The sequence below is a fragment of the Cydia pomonella genome, chromosome 17, assembly GCF_033807575.1.
Source record: "Cydia pomonella isolate Wapato2018A chromosome 17, ilCydPomo1, whole genome shotgun sequence".
Taxonomy (NCBI): Eukaryota; Metazoa; Arthropoda; class Insecta; order Lepidoptera; family Tortricidae; genus Cydia; species Cydia pomonella.
In genome coordinates, this window is record NC_084719.1 from 15829601 (window position 1) to 15856241 (window position 26641).

The 26641-nt window shown below is 34.8% G+C and overlaps 1 protein-coding gene across 1 annotated transcript in view; it reads left to right on the top strand.

Annotated features, from left to right (window-relative positions):
* The window catches only part of LOC133527086 (protein sidekick-1-like), a 310716-nt gene that overhangs the window by 245547 nt on the left and 38528 nt on the right, over positions 1 to 26641 (top strand). The gene's annotated exons all lie outside the window — the stretch shown is intronic.

Consider the following 26641-nt stretch of genomic DNA (forward strand, 5'->3'; position numbering starts at 1 on the left):
CTACGCCGTAGAGGAGCTACGCCACGTAGCAGATGCTTCGTAATGCTACGAGCGCAATATATTGTGATATTAACGGATGCAATATCACATAATGAGAGTCACGTGTCATATTACCAAGTTTAACCAAGCGTACATTTCCAGAATCAATGAATTCATAAGTATACACTGTGTAATGAGACAAGTTAGGGTCTAATGTAATGATATTATTTTATGAACGTACAGTAAGTATATGTCAAGAACAGATGACATGTCAAATATGAAAGTTCAAACCAAATCAGCGCCTTTGACTCTTGTTTTCTCACATAAATAGTTAATTAATATTTAATTACTTTTTAATAAATTAGTTTCATTAATATTTAAATACGAATATTGTTTTTGTTTCCATTGTTATCACATCAGAAGCAATCTAGCATAACCACTCACGTGTTTTTTTTGGCAACTGTAGTTGCCAGCAATGCCAGCTGTCACCCTTATTTTATTACAATAATAGAAGTCACTGAAAAATAAATATCAAGCACGTGAGTAGTTATGTTTCTTTGAGAAATTAATTTTACTTATTTTAGAGTGAGTGATATATTGTCAAGTAGCAGTACAGATAATTACGCTATTACACGCTAGATGTCGACTGCGTTCTCGGTACGCAGTGATTGTGCTTAAATAAATATTTATTTATTTATTTAAGGAACCTGCAGCTCCGTTAAGAGATTCTTCGAAAAAGAAGCGTAGTTATTTAAAGAGAGCTCCAATGACTTCTTATTTTCCACAAATGTATAGTAAAAAAAAGATTTTCCCCTTCCGTCGGTAAAAATAAATGTAAAAAGTTAAATTGGATTCATGCCTAATCCAATTCTTCGAAATCTTTTCGTTTTGAATTCAGGATCTCTCATAGTACGGGCAAGAAAATTCATAATAATTTCTTACAAAGTAGGTACTATTGTAATAACCTGATATTACCATCTCACATTGTAGTAAGTTACAGCTTTCACAGATACTTACTACAGAAAGACTACACTATACGATTTATTTTACTTAACACCGGCACTTTAACAAATGTCCTGTAAAGTGGTAGTACTTCTATGACTAACGGCCCGATTCGAAGAATGATTAAAACACGTTTAAGATCTTGGAAAGATCTTTAAAAGATCGATAACTAAACGACATGTCAAAATTGACGTTTATTTCGATTTCGCTGTGATCCCAACAAGATCTATCTACGATATTTCTAACGTCGAAGTGACATTGGTTGCCCGAATCGAGCTACTTCTGTCAATTATACGACACATAAACGATATCTAAATGAGAGCTTATCTAAACCAGAATTTATCGTTATCATATCTCATCCTTCGAATCGGGCCGATAGGCATAGCTAGTACAAAGTACAACTGGCCTGTACAATTGTACCTAATGGACCAACTTATTACTAGCAGATACCTACCTACCTAACCTAAATATCGATTGACCTTATACTCGTATCTTTGCAAAGCTTTGAGAGCTTTAAGATTAACTAATTGTCAATTAAAAGTGTGGAATTGGCACGCTAGGTCGGGTCAGCTAGGGCGGGACCCATTTACCTTTGCTAAATTTCATATTTTTGAAATATCTTAACACGAAAATTACTTCATTTGTTGCATCATGTGGATTTTATTTTTTTGCGACCTTTGATTTTGACGTCACTATGCTACACTAGACTTAAATCGACCGAAATATAAACCGTGATTAACTTTTAAATTGTTTTTGAGCTCCCCGACCCGTGATTTTATATGGTTACCCGTGAACAAGATGCATGTAACTGCGTCGAAATATCGGGAGCTGAAAAAACAATATAAAAGGTGTAAAAACGAGTATTTTAATGTTCATTGACAGATATACTCGAACAAAAACGATATTGCAGATCTAGTAGCTTAAAACCATACTTAATAGTTTTAATACTATGATCTTAAACTAAGGAATCTGTGAGCTGCAGACCTCACGAAACCCATTTTCCCCATTTTGAAAAAAAAAAATGAAAATCTGAATCAACAAATAAATGTAAATCATCGAACCGGCTCACAAAATTTCACGAGATGAAAACTGCGACCTGTACAGGAGAATATCCGGGCATACATAAGCATTTTTGCCCAAGCCAAAAGAGAGACCTGCGCTAACGCTCGGCCAAAACTATTGCATTAAAAAATGGAACCCTCGACTCTTGAAACTGACTCGCATTTGCTCGGTTTCCATCCTCCGCTTAATATAAAAGGTAATCACGGTTTATATCCCGGTCGTTTTAAGTCTAGTGAAACTAACCGTGAATCATTCAAAACTGTTACTGATTACGAAATTTAGTTTTTGTTGTCGCAACTGTATTTCGGCTTTTGAGGCTTATTTTTTGTTGTGGACCGTTTCGAACCATACATGTTGTCTCTTTGTTATATATTTGTGTTGTAAATAAAAAGGTGATGTATCTTTTTCGTGAAAAAAATAATTACGATTTTCATTTATGAAAATAACACTTTGATTATTGCACCTTCTGTGATGTTTTCGCTGTACGCCGCTCAGTAGTACGGAGAGCCGAGCGCGGAATTAAATCTCATTGTTTTAAAGATGCTTTCAAAGTTGCTTTGTGCTTTATATCTAATTTGAGGATTTTTAACGGAAATGATAACCCAGTATTCGTGTGTTGCTGGTGAAAATCCGCTTTAAGCTTCTTTTCCAATAGAGATGTGTTGAGTAGCTCAGGATTTGTGGGATTTACAATAAATATTTTATGCGTTCATTTTCAATGAAGAAAAAAGCGAGCTAAAATTTCAGGAGACTGCGTTTTAAAAGAGTATGAGGCTATTTATCTAAAATAAACTAAGAAACTGACGACTTTAGTTTTTCACCTAACTTCTCTTATTTACCCTTACATTCTGTCATTCTAGCAAACCCTGTATCGGCTACGGCATTAAACTGACGTAAACTAAATTGTTCGGGCGATAATTTGATAGACACGTGTCAAACGGTGTGTGAGGCCTGTAGTTTATTGGATTAATATTCACGTTGTGATATTAATACTATTAATATTTAATTCTAGTCAAAGAGCAAACGTATTTTGTAGCAAAATTTTTGTGGTAATATTTTTACTATTAATCAACAACAAAAATGGAGTAGTTACATGTGTCAAAAATTAATGATCGGTATTATACCTACCATCAATACCGGCCTTTAGAAGCGGTTTCTTTTTCAAAGGTATTAAATTTATCCAAAAAAGTTCTTAGAAACATTCAAGTTATTTTTCAAGACCCATTTAATCATGTGTAACACGTTGGTAGTTTCTACTTTTTTTTGCGACAAATAGATAAATGTATGGAGTGCCCACCTTAAAAAAATATTTCTTACAATTTTGAGTAAATACTCAGTATTTACACTTGAGTATTTACTCAGTACCCATCTTTAAATGTACCTAATTAAAAATCTCCTAAAGCATTCTGGTATCAAACCAAGTAAACAGTTCTCATCAATATCTAACACGCACAAAAATCCGCACACTTCGTAAAAATCAATAGACCTAGCTAAACTTAACCCCTATACTGCCTCGGAAACAATAGTCGTCTCGAAGAGGGCACACGTCGCTGTCCTAAACCACGACTTGCCCATCGCTGTCAACCTTAAAACCAAAAGGGCCAATAAAATCCAAAACAGCCGGCGGGCCATCTGCCAGCATTCCGGTTTTTATTTTCAATACCATTGCGCCGTAGTGATGTGACAACGTGACACGTGAAAGCTTTGAGGTGTCACGATGAAGCTTGATGTTTATGTGTTGAAGTGTTGCGCGTGCTCCTGGCCATAGAATTGAGAACGATGCGACGTTTACTACTTCTTGAATAAAGTTGGTGTCATTGTCATGTCGCATCAGCTGAAAGACTTCCACGGACAAGCGTTAACTCCGATTTAATTTTATGGCCGTAAATGTAACTGTTGTGTCATGATTTTATTTTCGGATATTACTTGATTTGTATATTTAAGATCATTTTTATAACTATTCATTTTACAAATTAAACATTAAATTATAATCGAAAACAAAAAAAAATCTTAACAATAAAATAAAATTAGTTTACTTATGTCTCAATTATGTATTCTTGTCTATGTTAAGATTTGCACAGTCTAGCCTTTTCGAGACATCCTTTATTTTCTACAAAAATACACTGTTACTTTTATCGACATCACACCATCACTAGCCGCTCGTCGCCATTCGCCTCACGTTCGCGCTCGCAGCGCCACCGGCGGGTAACGCGTTTTTTATGTGTTTATTCTTATTGTGCGGTGCAAGGATTACGTTTAGTTTTTATAGGCCAGATTAGACCCATCTGGCAGTTAAACGGTTAACGATGTGCGCTTAACATTGTAATCACTAGTTTGGTGCAATAATCGCAAGTTTCCAACTACCTTTTGAAATAGTATATTTCAGAATTTATCACGCTTTTATGTTTATGTAAGAAGAAAAATATTATTAATATAATAAAGAGGGATTATTATGTTAACAGATTTAAATATATATTTAAGCAAACATATTATGTCATAGATAGGAAAAACTTTTTTTTTATGATGGAGGAGGCAAATGAGCAGACTAATCGCCTGATCGTAAGCGATTACCGTCACGCACGGATTTCAAAATATTAAAAATAATATTATATTTACAACTCCGGACACACATGCGATTTTTATATTAAATCTTTACAATTACTAATTAGTAGTATAGTATTAAAAACCGGCCAAGAGCATGTCGGGCCACGCTCAGTGTAGGGTTCCGTAGTTACTCTTCCGTCACAATAAGCTTAACTGGAGCTTAAAGTATAGTAAATTGTTAACCAAGGGATGAAACGGTACCTTTCACCCGAGTTAAACAAATAGGCAAATTTGCATAATCAGTACCTAATTAAAGTAAGTCTTTTTACTATGAAGGGAAAACTTTTTGCGATAACTCAAAAACAGCTGAACTGATCATGTCCGCTATAGTTTTTAGGGTTCCGTAGCCAAATGGCAAAAAACGGAACCCTTATAGATTCGTCATGTCCGTCTGTCTGTCCGATTCTGTCACAGCCACTTTTTTCCGAAACTATAAGAGCTGTACTGTTCAAACTTAGTAAGTGGATGTATTCTATGAACCGCATTAAGATTTTCACACAAAAATAGAAAAAAAAACAATAAATTTTGGGGGTTCCCCATACTTAGAACTGAAACTCAAAAAATCTTTTTTCATCAAACCCATACGTGTGGGGTATCTATGGATAGGTCTTCAAAAATGATATTGAGGTTTCTAATATCATTTTTTTCTAAAATGAATAGTTTGCGCGAGAGACACTTCCAAAGTGGTAAAATGTGTGTCCCCCCCCCCCCCCCCCCCCGTAACTTCTAAAATAACAGAATAAAAAATCTAAAAAAAATATATGATATACATTGCCATGTAAACTTCCACCGAAAATTGGTTTGAACGAGATCTAGTAAGTAGTTTTTTTTTAATACGTCATGAAATTAAAAAATATTTTTTTTTTTCAACATACCCATACATGTGGGGTATCTATGGATAGGTCTTCAAAAATGATATTAAGGTTTCTAATATCATTTTTTTCTAAACTGAATAGTTTGCGCGAGAGAACCTCCCAAAGTGAAAAAAAGTGTGTCCCCCCCCCTGTAACTTCTAAAATAACAGAATGAAAAATCTAAAAAAAATATATGATATACATTACGATGCAAACTTCTAACGAAAATTGGTTTGAACGAGATCTAGTGAGTAGTTTTTTTAATACGTCATAAAATTAAAAAAAAAATTTTTTTCGTCAAACCCATTCGTGTGGGGTATCTATGGATAGGTCTTCAAAAATGATATTTAGGTTCCTAATATAATTTTTTTCTAAAGTGAATAGTTTGCGCGAGAGACACTACCAAAGTGGTAAAATGTGTGTCCAAAGTAGTAAAATGTTGAACGAGATCTAGTAGTTTAAGTAGTTTTTTTTAATACGTCATAAAGGAACCCTTCTTGGGCGAGTCCGACTCGCACTTGGCCGCTTTTATTTAATGTCTTTTTTAAGCCCTACTTCCACGATTTTTTTCATATTTTTTGGACCTATGGTTCAAAAGTTAGAGGGGGGGGGGGGGACACATTTTTTTGTTCTTTCCAAGCGATTATCTCCGAATATATTCACTATATTGAAAAATGTTTCTTAAAAACCCCTATTAGTTTTGAAAGACCTATCCAACGATACCCCACACTATAGGGTTGAAGCAAAAAAAAATTTCACCCCCACTTTACGTGTAGGGGAGGTACCCTAAAAAAATTAAATTTTTAGAGTTTATTGTACGACTTTGTCGGCTTTATTGATTTATATATCCATGTCAAATTTCAGCTTTCTAGCACTAACGACCACGGAGCAAAGCCTCGGACAGACAGACAGACAGACGGACATGGCGAAACTATAAGGGTTCCTAGTTGACTACGGAACCCTAAAAATGAGTAGTTGATGAAAAATGAAACGTGATGACCAGCATTTAAAGAATACTTATATAAACTATAGTTGTTTTAAAAAACTATAGTCCATAATTAAGCTACAAAGTATTTATCATCGCCATGCACTCAGTGAAATTAAAATAAAACACAATTACGAGCGGCGACTCTAAACCCATTGCTTAGCATAAATGTCCCATTAGCAACTTTCTACAGGACACTATTTGATTTATGTACTCGCTAAAGCATTACCCTGTGTAATGTTATGAATTTTAATACTCCTTAACACTTAATACAACGTCCCTTTAATATTCATTTTTAAATTACCAGCAGAGCCCGAGGGTTTCAATATTTTATTATTTATGAAGTTTTCGTTAAGGATTTTGTTGGTTAATTTTGAGTGGCTTAGGGGTAGGTTTAGCCGGTTTCTGCACTTATTTGTGCTTTAGATATTATGACAATCAATATCGCTGAATGAAATCACTCCATGCACTGGAGATTGTGTTGTTCTCTACTAATTATTCAAATCGCTCGTTTTATTGAATATGTATACTTTCATGTAAACTAGGTTAAACTATGTTAACGGACATATAAGTTATATGATATACGAACTATGTTATATGACATGATAATATAAAGCTTTCATTAAATTTTCACAAATTGGTCCGTCCGCAAGCGCCCTCATTAGTGGGATTGTGTTTCCTAATAAACCAATCCATTTCTGTACAATCCAGTATATTAATGTTGTTGTCCTACTGAATCCCCAACTTTTGGTCTTTATCACATTAGACTCAAGGTTTGCCAAAGAGCAATGGAACGCAGCATACTGGGTATTCGCAGAACCGACCGTGTTAGAAACACCGAATTGCGTTCCAAAATCGGCATTGAGGATGAGGGCATGAAGGCCGCCAAGCTAAAGTGGGACTGGGCACAGGGCACAGACTGGGCAGTGGAAGACCAAAACGTAGATGGCGATGGCGGGACGACCTTGATGCATTTTGTTAAGAGTGAGAATGAGGGGAGGCCTTTGCCTAGCAGTAGGGCACTCTTACAGGCTAATTATAAATAAATTTTATTATTATACTTATTTTTTGCTTCATCAACTGAACGGCAAATTTAATGGTGGCCACAAAATCCTTCGGTGACAAATCATCCGTTTAGGTGACAAAGCTAAAAGTAACTAGTATAAACTATCTCGCATAGATCAAACGTTGTAGAGTAAATACTGGAATAATTACAAACCATGTAATTTTAGTGACGCTGCATGCTAAAGTACTTAGAAATAAATCTATAATGTTATTGTTTTCATTTATCGTATTATATTAATGCATGTTTGTTGAAGCAAACATTTGTTAAACTGAAATACTTTATTTACGCAATGTATAAATAATAATTCATCAAATTTTATAGAAAAATGTTTCTCATATAAGTGAAATGTAAATTTATTTTTGAGAAAATAAAAGTATTTTTTACCCAAAGTAGTACAACAATACTAATTTAATATACTGGATTATACAGAAATAGACTGGTTAGTAAAACAAAATTTCATTAATGAGGGCGCCACTGGACGAAAGAAAAACTGGCATCGCCTGATAGGAAAAACTGACCTCACGTAAGAGAATAACGCAACTTCAAAGAAGAACAACTTTAAAGAATATATAATTGGCATAGTCCCAGCTTTACAAACTTTTGAAACTAAAGCTTTAACAATGTTCAAAAGTTCCTGACACATATTTACCCCAATATACTGAAAAGTTGGATAGTTCGGAGTTTGCATTTAGTCTCGCAGGTGAAGCATAGCGCGTACGTGCTTTCCGTCCGATACGGGCACTGACCCAACCTTATTAAAGTCTTACAAGCAAAATCGAAACCATCAGGACATTTCTGCTTACATCTAGTCGCTGTTTATTGCAAACGTGAACAATCCAGTATATTAATGTTGTTGTCCTACTGAATCCCCAACTTTTGGTCTTTATCACATTAGACTCAAGGTTTGCCAAAGAGCAATGGAACGCAGCATACTGGGTATTCGCAGAACCGACCGTGTTAGAAACACCGAATTGCGTTCCAAAATCGGCATTGAGGATGAGGGCATGAAGGCCGCCAAGCTAAAGTGGGACTGGGCACAGGGCACAGACTGGGCAGTGGAAGACCAAAACGTAGATGGCGATGGCGGGACGACCTTGATGCATTTTGTTAAGAGTGAGAATGAGGGGAGGCCTTTGCCTAGCAGTAGGGCACTCTTACAGGCTAATTATAAATAAATTTTATTATTATACTTATTTTTTGCTTCATCAACTGAACGGCAAATTTAATGGTGGCCACAAAATCCTTCGGTGACAAATCATCCGTTTAGGTGACAAAGCTAAAAGTAACTAGTATAAACTATCTCGCATAGATCAAACGTTGTAGAGTAAATACTGGAATAATTACAAACCATGTAATTTTAGTGACGCTGCACGCTAAAGTACTTAGAAATAAATCTATAATGTTATTGTTTTCATTTATCGTATTATATTAATGCATGTTTGTTGAAGCAAACATTTGTTAAACTGAAATACTTTATTTACGCAATGTATAAATAATAATTCATCAAATTTTATAGAAAAATGTTTCTCATATAAGTGAAATGTAAATTTATTTTTGAGAAAATAAAAGTATTTTTTACCCAAAGTAGTACAACAATACTAATTTAATATACTGGATTATACAGAAATAGACTGGTTAGTAAAACAAAATTTCATTAATGAGGGCGCCACTGGACGAAAGAAAAACTGGCATCGCCTGATAGGAAAAACTGACCTCACGTAAGAGAATAACGCAACTTCAAAGAAGAACAACTTTAAAGAATATATAATTGGCATAGTCCCAGCTTTACAAACTTTTGAAACTAAAGCTTTAACAATGTTCAAAAGTTCCTGACACATATTTACCCCAATATACTGAAAAGTTGGATAGTTCGGAGTTTGCATTTAGTCTCGCAGGTGAAGCATAGCGCGTACGTGCTTTCCGTCCGATACGGGCACTGACCCAACCTTATTAAAGTCTTACAAGCAAAATCGAAACCATCAGGACATTTCTGCTTACATCTAGTCGCTGTTTATTGCAAACGTGAAAACAAATTTTATAGAATAGAATAGAATAGAGAGCGTTTATTCGTGGCAAAATAAAAAAGAAAACAACAAGTAACATAACATAACATAAATTATAAGCCACGAAATGGTATTTATCAAACTATTCCTAGTTTTAATAAATACTGTCCTTCCTAGCGTTTGTCCCTGCTTATTGCGAAGGCTCATGGGAGCCTGGGGTCCGCTTGGCAAATAATCCCGAGAATCGGCGTAGGCACTTGTTCTTACGAAAGCAACTGCCATCTGACCTTTAAGCCCAGAGGAAAAAAGCCCTATTTTCTCCTCTGGGTCGAATTCCTCCTATTAAGATTAGTGCGGTTTCCTCACGATTTCTTCCTTCACCGAAAAGCGACTGGTAAATATCAAATTATATATCGCATATAAATTCTGAAAAACTCAGCGGTACGAGTACAAATGTGGTAATATTTTATGTTATCCAGTTAGAAGTACGTTTTCGTTATTTTTTATAAGTAAAGGTTATTTTTATTATTGTTAGTTTTACATTTTAGTAAAATCAGTTAAAAAGCAAATAAACACTGATAACGTTCTTATTTTTTAAGATTTTTTAAGATAATAACGCAATAATTGTGTTAATTATTCTTTATAAGTGTTACACAAAATAATACTGTTTTGAAAGCTTGTATAAAATTGCTGTTTTCAGCTCGTACAGAACCGTGGACTTTGAATATATTTACGAGTATGTCCCCTGACCGGGCACGGCCTTGGAAATAAGGACTGTTTTTCCGCATCGACAACTTGGCGGAGCAATTTCATGGCCAAGCGGAAACTGGAAATAGACGGGAGTTTTCGATAAAGATAAAGCACAGATTAAACAAATACCATGAATATTTATTTTATAAACAGTATAAAATTATCTGCAACATTACATTTTATTATATTTTTAATACTTAGCGACTTGCACCATCCCACCAACCCGGGGTTAACCGGTTAAACCTGGAGTTACCATGGTTACCAGTACAATTTGACACCGAATTAACGGTTAAACCGGTGAAACCCGGATTAGTGGGATGGTGAAAGTAGCGCTTAGTGATTTACCCAGACTCTGGCTGTAAAAAAAAAAAACATTTATGTCCTAGCAGTTACCGAATTCGGAACTTTAATATAAATGAAATAACTCAAATAAATAAATATTATGAATACGCCACTATTAAACAAAAACGAAAATTTGTGTTGTTAGCTTAGTAGATTTAATATTTTATTCTTCTTCTTCTTCCTAGCGTTGTCCCGGCATGTTGCTAATGGCAGCACGGCTAATGGGAGCCTGGGGTCCGCTTGACAACTAATCCCAAGATTTTTATTAGATTTAATATTTAATTAACTAAAAATAAATAAACTTTAACACATTCACGAGACTAACCGATAAAATGAGTAAAACCGTATTTGTGAAAAGCCCCTACGAACAGAGAACCTGCCAAGTAGGTCGCTAGCATTGATTGTGTTAATCAAACACACTGTCGTTTTTCTTAGAAAATCATAATTATGTTATCTGTGACGTTAGGGTATTAAAGGTCGTTGACCCGAATTATTTTGGATATATGTTTATTTATTGTATCATTAGTTACATTTCATAGAAACGATCGTACGTGATCTAGGCTTAATGAAAAATATTAATAGCATTGTACGAGATGAAAAGTACAAGTAATATTTAATTTATTATTATACGAGTAAACAGTTTTTGTTTTATGTATTTTCTAAGTTTACACAGTTTTGAACTTTCACGATTTAAGAAGCTTAATCTAACGCGCTTTAAATCCTTTGAAGTAAATAGAAATTCTTTTAGTGATTTTGTTTTACTTGTTGCCGAAATGATTATTAAAGAATAATTCATGTGATCTGTTTTCCGAATCCTCTGACTTCTTTTGTGTTCTGAAGTACAGTTTTGATTTATCCATAAACATTTTTTAAAACATCAAATGATTGCATTTGATTATAAATAGTTTCGTCAGTGGGACGACACTTCCTCCTTTCGGTCATTCTCGGCTCCGTTCGGCTCAGCATTGCTCCAAGCAATGATTAGGTTGGCACAGCTTGACATCCTTTTGCACGACCACAGATAATGATTTGAATTTTGACAACCCTAAATAGCCAAAAGGGCCATACATTAGAAAGGGATAGCATGTTTCGTCCCTGAACCGCTGTCAAACTTCGATTTTGTAGGAAGTGTCATTTCTGTAAGGTAGTACGGTTATTTATTCTGTGGTTTCGTTTAGTTTCGTTATATGCATTGTATAATTCTGCCACACGACACAAGTAGTTTATTTGCTTTCATGTACTAAGTTCTTATAAAATAAAAGTTCCAAACATGAGCCCATACAGGGCATGGCAATTCTTATAAGTAATTTAACTTTTTTTTACGCTAGTTAACAACTGTAACTTTTTAGGTATGCAAACTTTGACATTTCAAAGTTGGTCGTCTAAATATTCATTCACAGAATGAATATTTAGTTACAAGCATTTGTTTTAATTTCTTTACAAAATTCATTTTACATATTTACATTTTAAGGGGCCAGACGAATGTAGTTTTATTCGGGAGGGTCGTGCGGTGGTGGAGGAAGGACGAGGTAGTGTCCTCGTTTTATGTAAAATTCAGTGTATTTATGGATCAAATTTGCATGTTTACAGTTACAGTAAAGTTTATAAATACATAGATATGTATACATTTTTACAATCCATTGCTATAAGTTGAAAAATTGATACTTATTTTCGAAAAAGGATTGTACAGGTTTTTAGAGGGCTGATAACGTGCATGTAACGCCCTTACCATCAGACGGGCTACCGACGTGAAAAAAAACCTTCAAACCTTCAGGAAAAGAACGTACTCCCATCCCATCACCATCTCCCATCTTAAAGGCCGGCACCGCACTTACAACCCTTCTGGTGTTATGGGTGTCCATGGACGGCGGTAATCGCTTACCATCAGGTGATTCGTCTGGTCATTTGCCTCCTACAACATAAAAAAACAACGGGTTGCACTCCGGGAGTGCCGGCAGAACTAAAAACTTGAATATTAACGTTGTGCATTTTTGATGTTTTGGAATGGTTAGGGAATAATTTTGCACGAATTGCTTTAATTATCAGTATAAAAGTACTATCATTTATGTGGTAAAATACAATATTCATTTATTTCGCTATCGTACACAAACATAACAATTTTAATTTTATATTTTAATTACATAAAAAGTTTATCCCTCAGAAAAATCAACTTCCATCCATAATTTCAACGACTCTTACACCATCATCATTACTAGAACCATCATGGAGTTTTTCGATCAGGTAACGTATCCGTCTTACGAATTTTCAATCTGACGAATCTGTTGGTCACTTGACCTGTTGCGAGTTTAACATAACATATAACATAACCGCTAAAGAAGTTTTCTTCAAAAAGTTAAATGAATATGAAGGGAAGGGAAGAGAGATATTCTACAAAACTGAGCCTGCTCTGCTCTCGTGCTCAGTATCTTGCCATAAGCATAAAAAAACAATAACTTCAGCTTTATTGTCGACTTAAGTAATTGACCCAATTTAATATATTTAGGTACGTCACTGTCTCACGGAGGGTTTGTTATCAAAATTATCCAACCTCTGTATCTATTTCTTAGTTTTATTTGCAAGTTAATTTTAATTGTGAAACTGTTTGCTAGATGTCGCTGTACCGTGTGTTGAAAATCCTAGATCGCGGTGTTAAGATTTTCCGAGAAACATTAGGTCTGGCTGGTACTTTATATTGTCAATCTTTTCTGAACCACTGTACCTATTCAATTATTGTATTGTATAGTCAAATAAGACTGCTTTTTCTTTTGGGCCTTCTTTCAAAAATATATACTAAACATAAAAAAATACGTACTGAATGATAAGCAATATTTTTTTACTGCAGTTTATAACGATAAACGATTACGATGGAATAAATTAGAGAAACGTGAAAATTAGGTTAAGTTATTCGGGTGTTTTGCCAAGTCGCGTCCGGTGCAGCCAAAATTATTATGTGCGTGATTCTACTAAAGTAGGTAAGGGAGTTAAAACATTTTTTTTGTTGATTTGTGCGCACAATACACATATAGGCGACTGAAAATTATACAGAGCACACCTTCCAACGTGTGTCTAATTGACAAATTTTTTCCATATCCTACATGTTGGTATGCAGGACCCGTGATACCCGTGATAGATTCGTAGATCTATTTACCAGATTTCTACCATATGTGAGTAGGTGGTCGAGAGATCAATTTAAACTTAGGTTTATTTTCCTCCTCTTTATCCTACATTTTTAGGGTTTCGTAGTCACCTAGAGACTTATAGTCTCGCCATGTCCATCTGTCCGTCCGAACGCGGCTTTGCTCGGTGATTGTTATTAGTGCTAGTAAGCTGAAATTTGGAAAGGATACATAAATCATGCATGGCAATAGAACGGTTAAATAAAATATATTTTTTAGGGTACCTCCCATACAAAAAGTTTTTTTTTCGCTTAAATCCAATGGTGTGGGATATCGTTTGATAGGTCGTCTTTCAAAACAAATAACGGTCTCTAAAAACCATTTTTGGATAAAGGTAATATTTTCGGAAATAATCGCTCTGAAAGCAAAAAAATATGTGCCCCCCCCCCTCTAACTTTTGAACCATGGGCCAAAAAAAACATGAAAGATATTCATCATCATCATCATATCAGCCTTTTATCGCCCACTGCTGAGCATAGGCCTCTCTTCTAGTACGCCACTTATCCCGGTCCCGAGCCAATCTCATCCAAAAGTGACCCGCAGTCTTCCGAATGTCGTCCACCCAACGAGCCAACTGACGCCAGGCACTCCTTGTTGTTGTTGTTGAAAAATATTGTGAAACAAAAACTTAATGAATACTTTCAATGTAAACTATATATGATCGGTCCAGTCGTGTTTGAGTTGTTGTACAAAAATCTTCTCTTCTTAGTAAAAAGACGTACAAAGCGCTGCGAAGGTACTCCCTTAGTCTCTTATACTTGTAATGTACATGTAACTTAATAATAGCCCCCGTTTGGCCTGTTCTGACAGAATACCTACGAAACCCTTTACTAAGCATGGCCCGGATGCTCTTGGCCGAATTTATAAAATCATGATGCCAAAAAATTCATTTTTTTCTCATTCGCGCGTGTATTTCACTTGTACTTGTTCGTAAATGTATTAGATTTTACTTTTGTGTTCGTTGCAACCGTTTTTCAATACGTTTGTACCTATTTAATTATCTTGAGGATATATATTACACCTATAAACACTATAAATAAAAGAGGGGAAAGTAGTGGTTTAATAGGCTGATAGAGATGTGTTTCAAAATTTTAAACAGTTTTATTTAAATTGTTAAATGCACATAAAGCAAACACTACACTCTAGTATTAGCCACGTGTAAACACTGTATTTCAAATATTTTAAATTCATCCGTAGCTAAAACCGTATGGAGATCGAGATCAAGAATTTTAATGAATTCATCCGTAGCTAAAACCGTATGGAGATGGAGATCAAGAATTTTACAGGAAGATCACCGCAGGTTGAGTTGTAGTAGGGTATAATAATTCATAAATATGTATTAAGTATAAGAATATCTCATCTAATAAATAGTATATTATTCTGAATATTGATTATTGTCTTATGAAATTGTAATATATGCGAGACGAATAAATAAACAACCTTTCTAGACCTTTACCCTTTCATACTTTATTTTATTTTCACCACAATATTGACAAAAATGTACCACACGTACTTTCATAAATATTAAGTTAGCATGTTTTAAAGTTGATTATATTGCCAAAGTCTCGACCACTCGCCACGGATTTTAAAAGTTAAGCGAAACGCAAAGTTGCCTGCCAACTTATGTTTAGGACTAAACGGATTAAAATAAACCCTATTTTAATGAATTTATGACATTAAACTAACACTTGTATATTTGTTTGCATACCTATATGTCATGTCGTTGGAACAGCTGACAACCTTATAATGGGAATTGTGTACAAATTATAAATACTAAAGGCTAGGCGAGCCAATAAAGGAGGTCTGGCCATTCTGCCTTAACTATATATTTTTATTACAATATTTAATCTGTTTATCAGTCGAATAAGTGACGTTTTCTTTAAATAACTAAGTAAGAAGATCGGTTACTTATTATCATCTTCGTATCGCTTTTGCTATGCTCAATTGACGATATTCCTATATGCATTCCTCGCCCGGTATGTCGTTACAATAAGTTTGACAAAGTTTATAATGGTGAAATTCGGTTGGCAACATGTTGACAAAGTGAGCGATGGATTTGGTCGAAGATATATTTTAATCTAGACAACCATGTACTGGAACAACTTTTTTAATAAGTCAACCTATTACAGTTACATTATATATAAAAAAAAAAGTAAAAAAAAACTGTCCGTTCTCAATTTTACTAGGCAACCTACTTGCAATCTGTCAATGTGAATATTATCTATGATTTATTTCTATTTACAAATAAATATGAGGGTAGATATTCCTTATAAGTTCTAACGTATCTCCTACTAATTCAATATTTTAATCGCGCAGTAATGTAGGACGAATCCATTCATTTTATCAAGGAAATTAACAACGCTCGCGTCAACGCCGCAGCAATTATGGCGCAACACGAATGCTGCTGCAGTAGACATCCAAATGTCACCTTAACCGCTCTGACAACCGGCGTATTCGTGTCAAACATCGATACGGTAAGCTTTCTGTAGGGTAATAAGTACTTATTATCTATATTAAATGCAGACTACGTATACATAATGCAGTCTTTACTCACAAAATTTCCAGAAAATTCTAAATCGGTTTAAGGTAAGTGCACCTTTGTTCGTGCCTGGGTGCTATCGCGGGGCACGCGATGGTTGTCTCAGCCGCTTTAGGTCGGATTAGGCCTTAACTACGGAACTGATAAACAATGCCCGTTCAGGCTTAGCGTGTTAACTGGTCTAGCGGTTGCAACCGATTTTTATTGTTGTATTTCAAACTGATTGATGTATAAAAAAGAGTTTACTTCTATTCTGACTGAATACATATAAAATAAGTTTTTGAAAAAAAAAACATATTTGATACAAGCTTTTATCGCTGACTGTACTTTTCATTTCACATGCAACTAATATTTATAGAGGCAAATTTAAAAACCCCAAACACAATTAGGCTAGGTTGTTTCATCACAGGGTTCCTATGGTCTTCATCATTAGATCAGCTTGATGGTACCATATTATTGCATTGTCACCCGACACGTGTGCTAAATTTCGGCTCAATCGGAAACCGGGAAGTGGGTTTAATTTAACTTGCAAGATTTGATTACAAAGGCACAGACAGACAACGGGACAAGTAACTAAAAGCTTGTACAAACAATATAACAACTATAACATAACATTGCATCTTACATTTAGGAAAAAAAAACAATACCCAATTATTTCGTTAACTAAAAGAAATGCCCAACTAATAACGAAAACGCTAACAATTTGTGTAGCAAACACTAACTTAATTATATTAAAGTTGGACCAAGGCAGACTTGCTATCGCAACAATCAATTATTTTTATGAAAGTATTTAGTTAGTTATTTATGTTAGGGAAAACTAACAGCTTTAAAATTACAACAGGACGTCAAGATTAACACAGAAAGCCAATAACAGGAACTTACAAATATGACTGGCGAGTATGAATTTTAGTATGACATTTACGTACTTTGTCACATCAACGCTCATGCAGAGTTAGTTTTGTTTGACTATAGAGAAATGTCTCTACCAGACTAGAAAGAAAACCATAAATTACAAACAACCAAGAGGAGAAAAGAATATCTCAAAAATGTATACAAATTTTTAGTAACGCAGGCTCTGTGATAATAATTATAAATTGCTTTAGTATTATCGGTCTCATAACCTAATCAGTAGTGACCTTGCCTACTAAGCAATAGGTTTAGATATGGATGTTTTCTATGTATTGTATAAGTATTTGGTATTTTATAGAACTATATATTATTTATATTGTCGTCTAATATCCAAAACATAAGCCTTATTGGGTTTACTGTGGGAGTAGGTAGATTTGTGTAAAACTTTCCTATAATATATTTTTTTATTTAAATATCATATATTATGTAAAACTTATTCTGTGGCTACATGACGATGCCTGCGTTGCGGATAACTTACATTAAATATAAATTCAATTATTTTTAGAGTTGCACTTAGTTGAAATTTTGCATGGACCGTAATTTGTGTACAATTTTTTATATGATAAAATATACATTATTCACAAATCAGCAAGCTTTGAGCTGTTTCCGGTAAGGAAACGCACTCTTTTCAAAAGTGTTCCCATTCCCATATCAAAACATATGACAATAACAGAAAACCTCATTTTGCTCAAGTCATGTGTACACAAAGGAGTTATTCAATGTGTCACAATCACAGCATTTCCTGACCGAGGCCCACGTCACGTCGAAATCAGAATGTTTGTCGCCAAGAGAAGGTAGATTTCTATTTCAATAACAATTTGCTTCGGTTTTGATATGACCTTGACGATCGTCTTGGTAATTGGCGTGCATCTACGCGCGAATTTCACTTCATTTCGAATGCACCAATCAGCGGTCATATAAAATGTGATCAAAACGTAGGTAACAAATTGTTGACTCAGAATCGGGCTCCAGGATGCTGGCACGAACTTAAATTTCCATACAATTTGTTGAAGGTTAATCACGTAAAAAAAGAAAAATACGAGTATCATAACTTATGGCCCCCTTTTTGCATTTTTAACACTGATATTGTCTGTAGGTAAAATAATATATTGATGGTATATCATTTTGTTAAAAGCCTTCTCTTTTCCATGGGACACGAGAGGCTTATCGCAATGTTACGTTGTTCATAATGAAAACATTAATTATTCCAACTCCGAAATTCATTTTATTTATTATACTTGGTCCAAATCAAAGATTTTTCATTACTTAACATTTATGAGCCAAGTTAAAAACATTAAAAATTATGACTCCGTTTTACGTTTTACAGTGTAACCACTGTAGGTTAACACCTACTTATTCGGATAATTCTCATTTTGGCCTGATTGAGTAAAGGCGGGAATACATAATATTCATTGTATACACGTGACTTTAGCTAGCATAGGTACTTGCAAGCTTAGTACACGAGACAGTACTTGTAATTTTCAAGCTTTTTTAATGGAAAAACTTTTGTGATTTATTTTTTTAATAGTACCTATTGTATTGCAACTAGCAATAGCTTGGTAACATGAGGAAACCGAAAGATTTTAACAGTGTATTCCTGATCACATTTAGAGACTAAAATGTCATATAAACTTTTTTGGATTTCGCCTAGTTTCAGAGTTAATACCAATTTAAAAAAAAATCTTCTTATTTTAACTTAGTGCAAAACGCCTTTTTGATGGCGATGATGCCATTATGGGGCGTAGTCTAAATATTCTTATTTATAGATTTAAATAAGTGACAAGTAAACCTTCACAAAAATTAGGTTTTACAAAAATAATCATAATAAATCATTTTCAGTGCCAGTTTTACCGTAACATTAACTTTTTATGTAGATACATTTACATAAAAAAAAAAAAAAAAAAATAAAGAAAAAAATTGTTTTGCCGAAATTTATTATTGGAAGGGAAAAAGAAGATGAGAATAAGGCGCATTTTAATGAAAATTACATTAAAAGAAAGTAAAAGCAGGCCTGTAGGTGTCATACACGTCCGCACCGTCCCCTCCGTCATAAAATTTACAATTTTTGTTAAAGCAACACAAATATATATTGTAGAATCTTATTACACAAATCAAACTAGCTTCACGGTAAGCTTACATGGTACATACAATACATAGAAAATAGCCATAACTCAGGAACAAATATCTGTGATGAACACACAATTAAAATGCCTTTACCAAAGTACATTTAGTTTGATTGTGGAGTCAGGTATTTTCATTGTTCTAAACATAATTCAATTAATATTATAATAGGTTTAAATTTGAAAGTTCTAGTTAGTAGATATGCCATGAATGATGTAGAGATTTTCAGACAGCTTTTTTTTAAAGAACTTTGTAGTATGTAAGTACTACTTATTTTGTGTGATTATGTTTTACTTCTATTTATGTCAGAGAAATAAGTAAGCCTAGAGTATTCACTTCATACATAGATAAAATGCCATTTATAATAAGTTATAAATGGCAATACATATGCTAAATAAATAAGTACGTTTTAAGCGAGTATTGAACATATTAATAATACGTTTTACAGAATTTAAACTGTAGTGTCATACTAGCACTTTGTTATTGACTTAACTCAAGTGTCTTCTCAAACACTTCTTAAAGACATTATCACACTTTTTTTTTGCACTTGCACATTAATCATCACTTTAAATGTTGTTGTACACTTAAATTAAACTCACCAAGTGTTAAAATCAACCAACAAGTATTAAAAAAATATCATTTCTAATAAGATTTTCATCAATAATTAGCCCTCATGGCCTCCGTGAAAAAAAATCGTTTGTTTTATGGCGCTGAGAGTGTTAATTATACGATTTAACTCAAGTGTCATGTAAACAAATGCTTCTCAAAGACATTATCACACTTTTTTCTGGAATTACACAATAATCATCACTTTAAATGTTGTTAAAGAAACTCACAAGTGTTGAAATCAACATATTAAACAAATATCATTTCTAATAAGATTTTCATCAATAATCGTAGTAACGAATGGATCATCTGACATTACGATGTTTAGATTCTCTATGAATCGTATTTTTGGAACGTCACGTTTGTTTACATGATAAGACACGTAAGGATGAATACATTGTACGCAGTACGTGGTACGCAGCTATCATGAACTCATGCACTCCTAGTGCTTGAAAATGGAGATGTAGGCTCTCCGAAAGATGTCGCGCGAGTGATACTACTGCTACGAGTAACCTATAATTTTCTAATTTGTAAAACTCATCATGGTATAGTTCATTTAAAAATAAGTCATCAAGTCACGTGACTCCATTACCACGTTTCCTGCTCGCAAACAACACACGCCGCACTCTGCTCATTTCCGAACCACCGTGGCACCTGCAGAGGCGGAAATAAGAAAGCCTTTGCCCGCCCTTCTTATGAAGGGAGCAGAAGAGGATGGGGCCGCGAAGAGAGCGTCCGTTTGCGAGCGACTATTTGAAAGTGCTTGTTGCTAGGTCTACACCGCTGTCCTACTTATATTACAAATGAGAAAGTTTGTAAAGATTTGTAAATGCATGGAAGTGTTCCATCACGCATAGTTGACTGATTTTCGATTAAATTTGGTACACAGATAGTTTTTTTATCTGGAAAAGGACAAGATTATTTCTATCACGCATTTATCCTATTAAAAGCAGTGTTGGATTCAATTAGGACGAAAGTGATTCAGACTATAGTATAATTAACCTGCAGTAATGCGGCGCGACATTGCTGAATACTGAAATAGTGCAGGAAACGTCAAATTTAATATAAATGTCCCCAAATGATCATTTGCAGCGTGCTTGCCAATTATGCTTCAATCAACCACCGAAACATTTCACTTCTTAACGTTTTATGCTATTTTTAAGAACACCTATCTAACTGAAAACAGTGTAAACTTTAGCTTTTCTTTTTCATCATTAGTCATTACCAAAATTACTACTATACGATTACGCCAAAGGCCCAAATAGCCCATATTGTTTTGCTATTTTATGTTCAATATTGACATAAGAACTCTTAACTGCTCAAATCTGATTTCGTTTGTTAAAATAACATTGCTTCAAGATTACCATTTGGAATAGCTTTTGTTCTTAAGTTTATATTAATTGTAATATGTATAATTATTAAAGTTGAATCGCTATGACGAGCTGTTTGTAACAATCATTATGCATTATGGGATTCAATCAATCTATTCATAAACCACGTGCGATGTTTGGCCACAGCCTTACCCGCGAGCAGATTTCGGCGCCCACACGTCAGCGGTGCACCAACTAAATGAAAATGACAGGCATTTCTTTGTGTGCACTCGGTCTTTTGTCTTTCTCTAACGCCTCTCCGATTTCACATTCTCTTGAAAAGTCTTTGTATTTTCGCAAATATTATAATACCTACCTACAATGTATGGAAGTATCAATACATTATGCTTTCTTTGTATGAGTTGTAGTTTTATTTTACTACTAGTATTATAAATGCGAAAGTTTGTGTTTGGTATTTTATTATGCTATGATATTTGGTCACATAAGAAGTCACACACAACATTACTGGTTTGTATAGAATTTTAATGGAAAAGATAAATACTTATTATCTTGAAAATAATTCTCTAGGAATGTGAAATAAAAAGTGGAAGTTAGAATGCTACACCCTCTACAAATATTTTTATTTATTTATTATAATTTATAATACATTTATAAAGTAACCATCTAAGACATTAAATATACCTAAAGTACATAATAAATTAAATAATTATGCTATATGTATATTTGATGTCATGAAAAGTCACTGGTTGTTATTTTATACTTGCTTTTGACATCAAATCTAAAATTGAACCCGTTGGGTGCCTGTTATTAAATATTTACCTATTATTGATTTTAAATATTTTTTTCAGGTGTCGCTTGTGCACTATAATAGAACTGTATTTTAAAAAGATCTTATAACATAACTTGTGCTTTTAACTGTAATACGGCCATTTCAACACCAGCCGTGCACAGACTATTCACTTCTCACTAAAAGAAAACTCCAATAAGAATTTTGTTCAATTTTAAAAATACTTAAAATAAAACGCTCTGTTCGTTTCGTTCAATTTATGTAATATGCAGTAACAGGTATTTGAAGTTGGCGATAACGGCTCCCATTTCGAAATAAAAATAACAGGTGAAAATACTAGACGTACGTGTAGCGGAGCAGTTCCTTTGTTTCTAGTTACCGAGTGACGCAAAAACACGCTTAGACGATTGCAATTGTATCGCAGCGAGAGAGCAACATTTTGAAAAACAGTCCAAGTTTGGTACAATTTTATTTTCGATGTTATTGATCGGTTTTTAAAGGTCAAGAAATATTATATATCAACTTTGCTTAGTTGAGGGAGTGAGAAAAATCTATTCATGATGTTTTCGGGTTAAAGATATTTTATTTATCTCAAAAGAAATATTACATTTCACTTAATGAGATAAGTTGATACAAAAAAATATATAGGGAGCGTTAATAGTGATGTAAATTACATATTGTTTTTATTTCCAGTAGGGAATATGTAGTAATAACAAAATGAATACAATATCACTGCTGACATAAACTACTTAACAGTAATAAAACTATGACAGGTATAACCAATTAACACGGCCTTCTTCATGTGACCAATGATTTTGAAAGATTATTTGGCTCACCCTGTGATTTTAATCTCCGCAACTCAATTTCAATATATAGTGCGATATCTCTGCCTAAATTGACTGCTGGTTTCCGATAGGAGTTAATGTATCAATTTTACATGCAGATATCAATCACAATGAATAAAATTAACGATGATCAACTCTGGCTAACGTAGGATTCGAACCCATATCTTTGGATTGCCGATGCCGGTCCAATGCATGCGCAATTTATAGATCAACGCATCAATTACATATTGCAATTTGTGTAAATATGTACAATTTATAGATTGTAATGTACATCCCGCAATAAAAAAGGAAATACAATATTAACATAAGAATTACTATCTCGATAATGCACCGTTAATCGTCAGTTAATTGCGCAAAGATTGAAGGACATTCCAACTGAATAGCGTTCGACACTTCATCGTTACCTGAATCTGTAATTTGCTTCAAAAGTGACCTCATTTCATTTTTTCATGTGTCATGGAGGTGAATTTACTGACTCTAGCAGGCCAATTCGAACGGACACTGAAATCAGAATGCAATCTGAATGATATTATTTAAATATCATGCATTTTGCTCGTACTTGCTCGGACATGCATTAACGTAAGCGAGACACACGATAACTTTTTTTTTTATAAAGCAGTTAGATATAAAGATAATTACTTTTCAAGTAGGCATATTACAATACACTTATGAACGTCAAATAAAGCTACGCCAGCTCTAACCCTATACCTCTGACCCAAGAAGATTTAAATCCCTCTTAAATTGTAGGAGGGTATCCCAATATGGGAACGGCAAGAAATCCGGCGGGAGACATCTTTTCAAAACATTACATCCTATAATTAACGTGCATTAAATAAAAAATGCAATTTAAATTAAAATGAAAAAAAAAAAACAAAATAATATACAGTACGTAAGTATTTTCTTATAAAATAATGCACTAGATTGCTGGACGTTATCATTGCCAAACATTTATGCGTAGATAAAATTGCACATGTAATCCTGAATAAATAAAATAAATACGTTCGAATTGGCCTGTAAGTGATAGGTAAAAAACATTTAATTATTTATTATTTTAGGTTATTGGTTGACCTCAGTAAAATCTCTCATCTGTAGCTTCTTTATTTTATACTACGTCGGTAGCAAACAAGCACACAGACCACCTGATGGTGACTACTATAGCTTATGAACGCCTGCAGCTCCAGAGTTGTCTAAAGCTACAGATAACAGGTGTAACTTTATCATAGAGATTGATATTTTCTAGCTGCTGCAACAGTAACGCTGCTGCTAATTTTAACTGATCTTTATAAGCAAAGCAAATAGCATAACGAATACCTTTCTAAATGGTCTCGCTTACCGTGTTAAACGTAGCTACTCTTTATCATCCGAAAACTACGATTATAACATTTACTCTGGGCATAAGAGAGCCGTTTGAAAGCCAACATCTCTAGCTATTTACGATGCAATTGCGCAAATAACCTTTTGATTTGAAGCGCAATGTGGTATACTTTTTAAAAACTGCATCAACCTTCCGAACTTGGACATAACTCTACGGGCGAGGTTCGGCCAAATTCATTTCAAATGGAGAGAACTAGCACACATGCGGCGAAGCTGTGACAGGATGTTTACGCGTTCCTATCGCGGCGATCGGTAGCCCGAGCAGGTTACCACTGCATCCTATTTTGTGGATACGTTATTGTTTTAGCTTTTACTTTATGCTAGGTGACGACAATTGCGATTTGTATTTTTTTAGTCAGATGACATTCGTAAAAATGTTTAAATACCTATTTAGAAACACTCCGCAGTAGTAACGCTGCATCAGTTATGTCATTTATCATTATGAGAGATGACAACTCACATGTATGGTATGCTTGGTGATTAAAGAGTGTAATGAATGTATAAATAAATAAATGTAACAGTTTTGAATGGTTCACGGTTTTTTTCACTAGACCCGGTCCCAGTCGATTTAAATCTAGTAAATAAATATAATAGGAACATTTTTACACAAATTGACTAAGTCCCACTAAATAAATAAATAATAAACCGGGTGAGAACCTAGGACCATCAGCTTCATAGGCAGGGTCACTACCCACTAGACCGGTCTCGTCAAATTTGCAATAATTCATAATTTGTTCCTTTCACCAAGCGTCAAAATGAGAGAATTAAGAGAGAGAAATTTCGTTAAATGTGTTCCGTATACTTTAAAAATATACACTTTTTTCCTGTCATATATGAGCCTTTTATTTTCATTACTCGGATACAGAACTCGCACAATCCTCAGAACCTCCTTGTGAAACTAAGTTGGTATTTAGGTAGTTAAATTCTGCATGAAATCGTCAAGACATTTTAATTTAGGAACTTGATTCAGATTTAGCAAGTTATTATGGTTTTGAACCTAAAATCGGTCTGGGACTCGAACGTGCTCACCTGGTGGATCAAGATTTCCCTCTTCGATTGCATTGTGAAGTCTGTTTTGCTCTTCGGCTGCGAGACTTGGACGGAGGCAAAGGGTCTGATAGACAAGCTACAAGTATTTGTCAACAAATGCCTAAGACTAAGACCCCGTTCTGCGCATATTCTGGTCGAACACTATCAGCAACACGGATCTATGGAATCGATGCCTCCAAGTCCCGATCAAGCAAAAGATCGCTAACCGTAAGTGGAACTGGATAAGGCACATCCTTCGAAGACCAGAAGACAAAACGGCTAGGATCAAGTTCACGTGCAGGCTACATGGGAGCAGGCGATGGGGTCAGCCGACGTACACGTGGCAGCGCACCATCGACACCGAGCTGCGGGCAGCCGGACTGAGTTGGAGGGACGCGGAGCGCGAGGCACAGGACAGGAGCGGATGGCTACGACTCACGAAGACCCTCTGTACCAATGGGTTACCATAAAACGACAACATGCTTTTGAACGGTACGACCTTGACGACCGTTTTGGTGATTGGCACACAACTTTCACTTAATTTCGCATGCACCAATCAGCGTATCTTCCAGGTCATATCAAAACCAAAACCCGTAACAAGTTGATGTGAATTGGGCTCCAGACATCTTGTTGCTCAATTTGTTTATCTGAATCTTTATGTATATTTTAATTTGCAAAGTTTATTTAAAATTTATTTATCTTTGCCGAGAATTGTTTTATTGGCATAATGTTAAATAAGATTTGTATATCTTGAGCTGAAACTCCTTTTTGTAGTAACAAGGTTTGGTCTGTAAGTTATAATATGGAGTCACATATTTGGTGAACCATGAACACTTCCGCAGTGGACAAAGTATGTAGTACCTAGTTGAGCACGGTCTTTAAAGTTGTGACAGTATTATAGGGATTGTCTATATGACCAAGACGTACCATTCACCCATGATGTTGGACCCGGGTACGTCCTTAAACTACGTCCAAAAGAGAGGTATGGGCATTGTGAATGTCATCTCGCTTTGTGTGGTAGGGTACAGCCAGTGGACGTCATTCCAGATCTAGAGCAGAGGCCAACTGGGGAATTGCCAGAGCTCAACGAGGGGGGGGGGGGGGGGGGGTTTAGGGTCGGCAACGCGCATGTAACTCCTCTAGAGTTGCAGGCGTACATAGGCTACGAAGACTGCTTACCATCCATAGTATTAAAAAAATGTTGGCTTTATAGAGTAAGAGCTTGTAAAGTTAGTACTTCAGGGTAAATTGTATTTCCCCATGTACGTAAATGACCT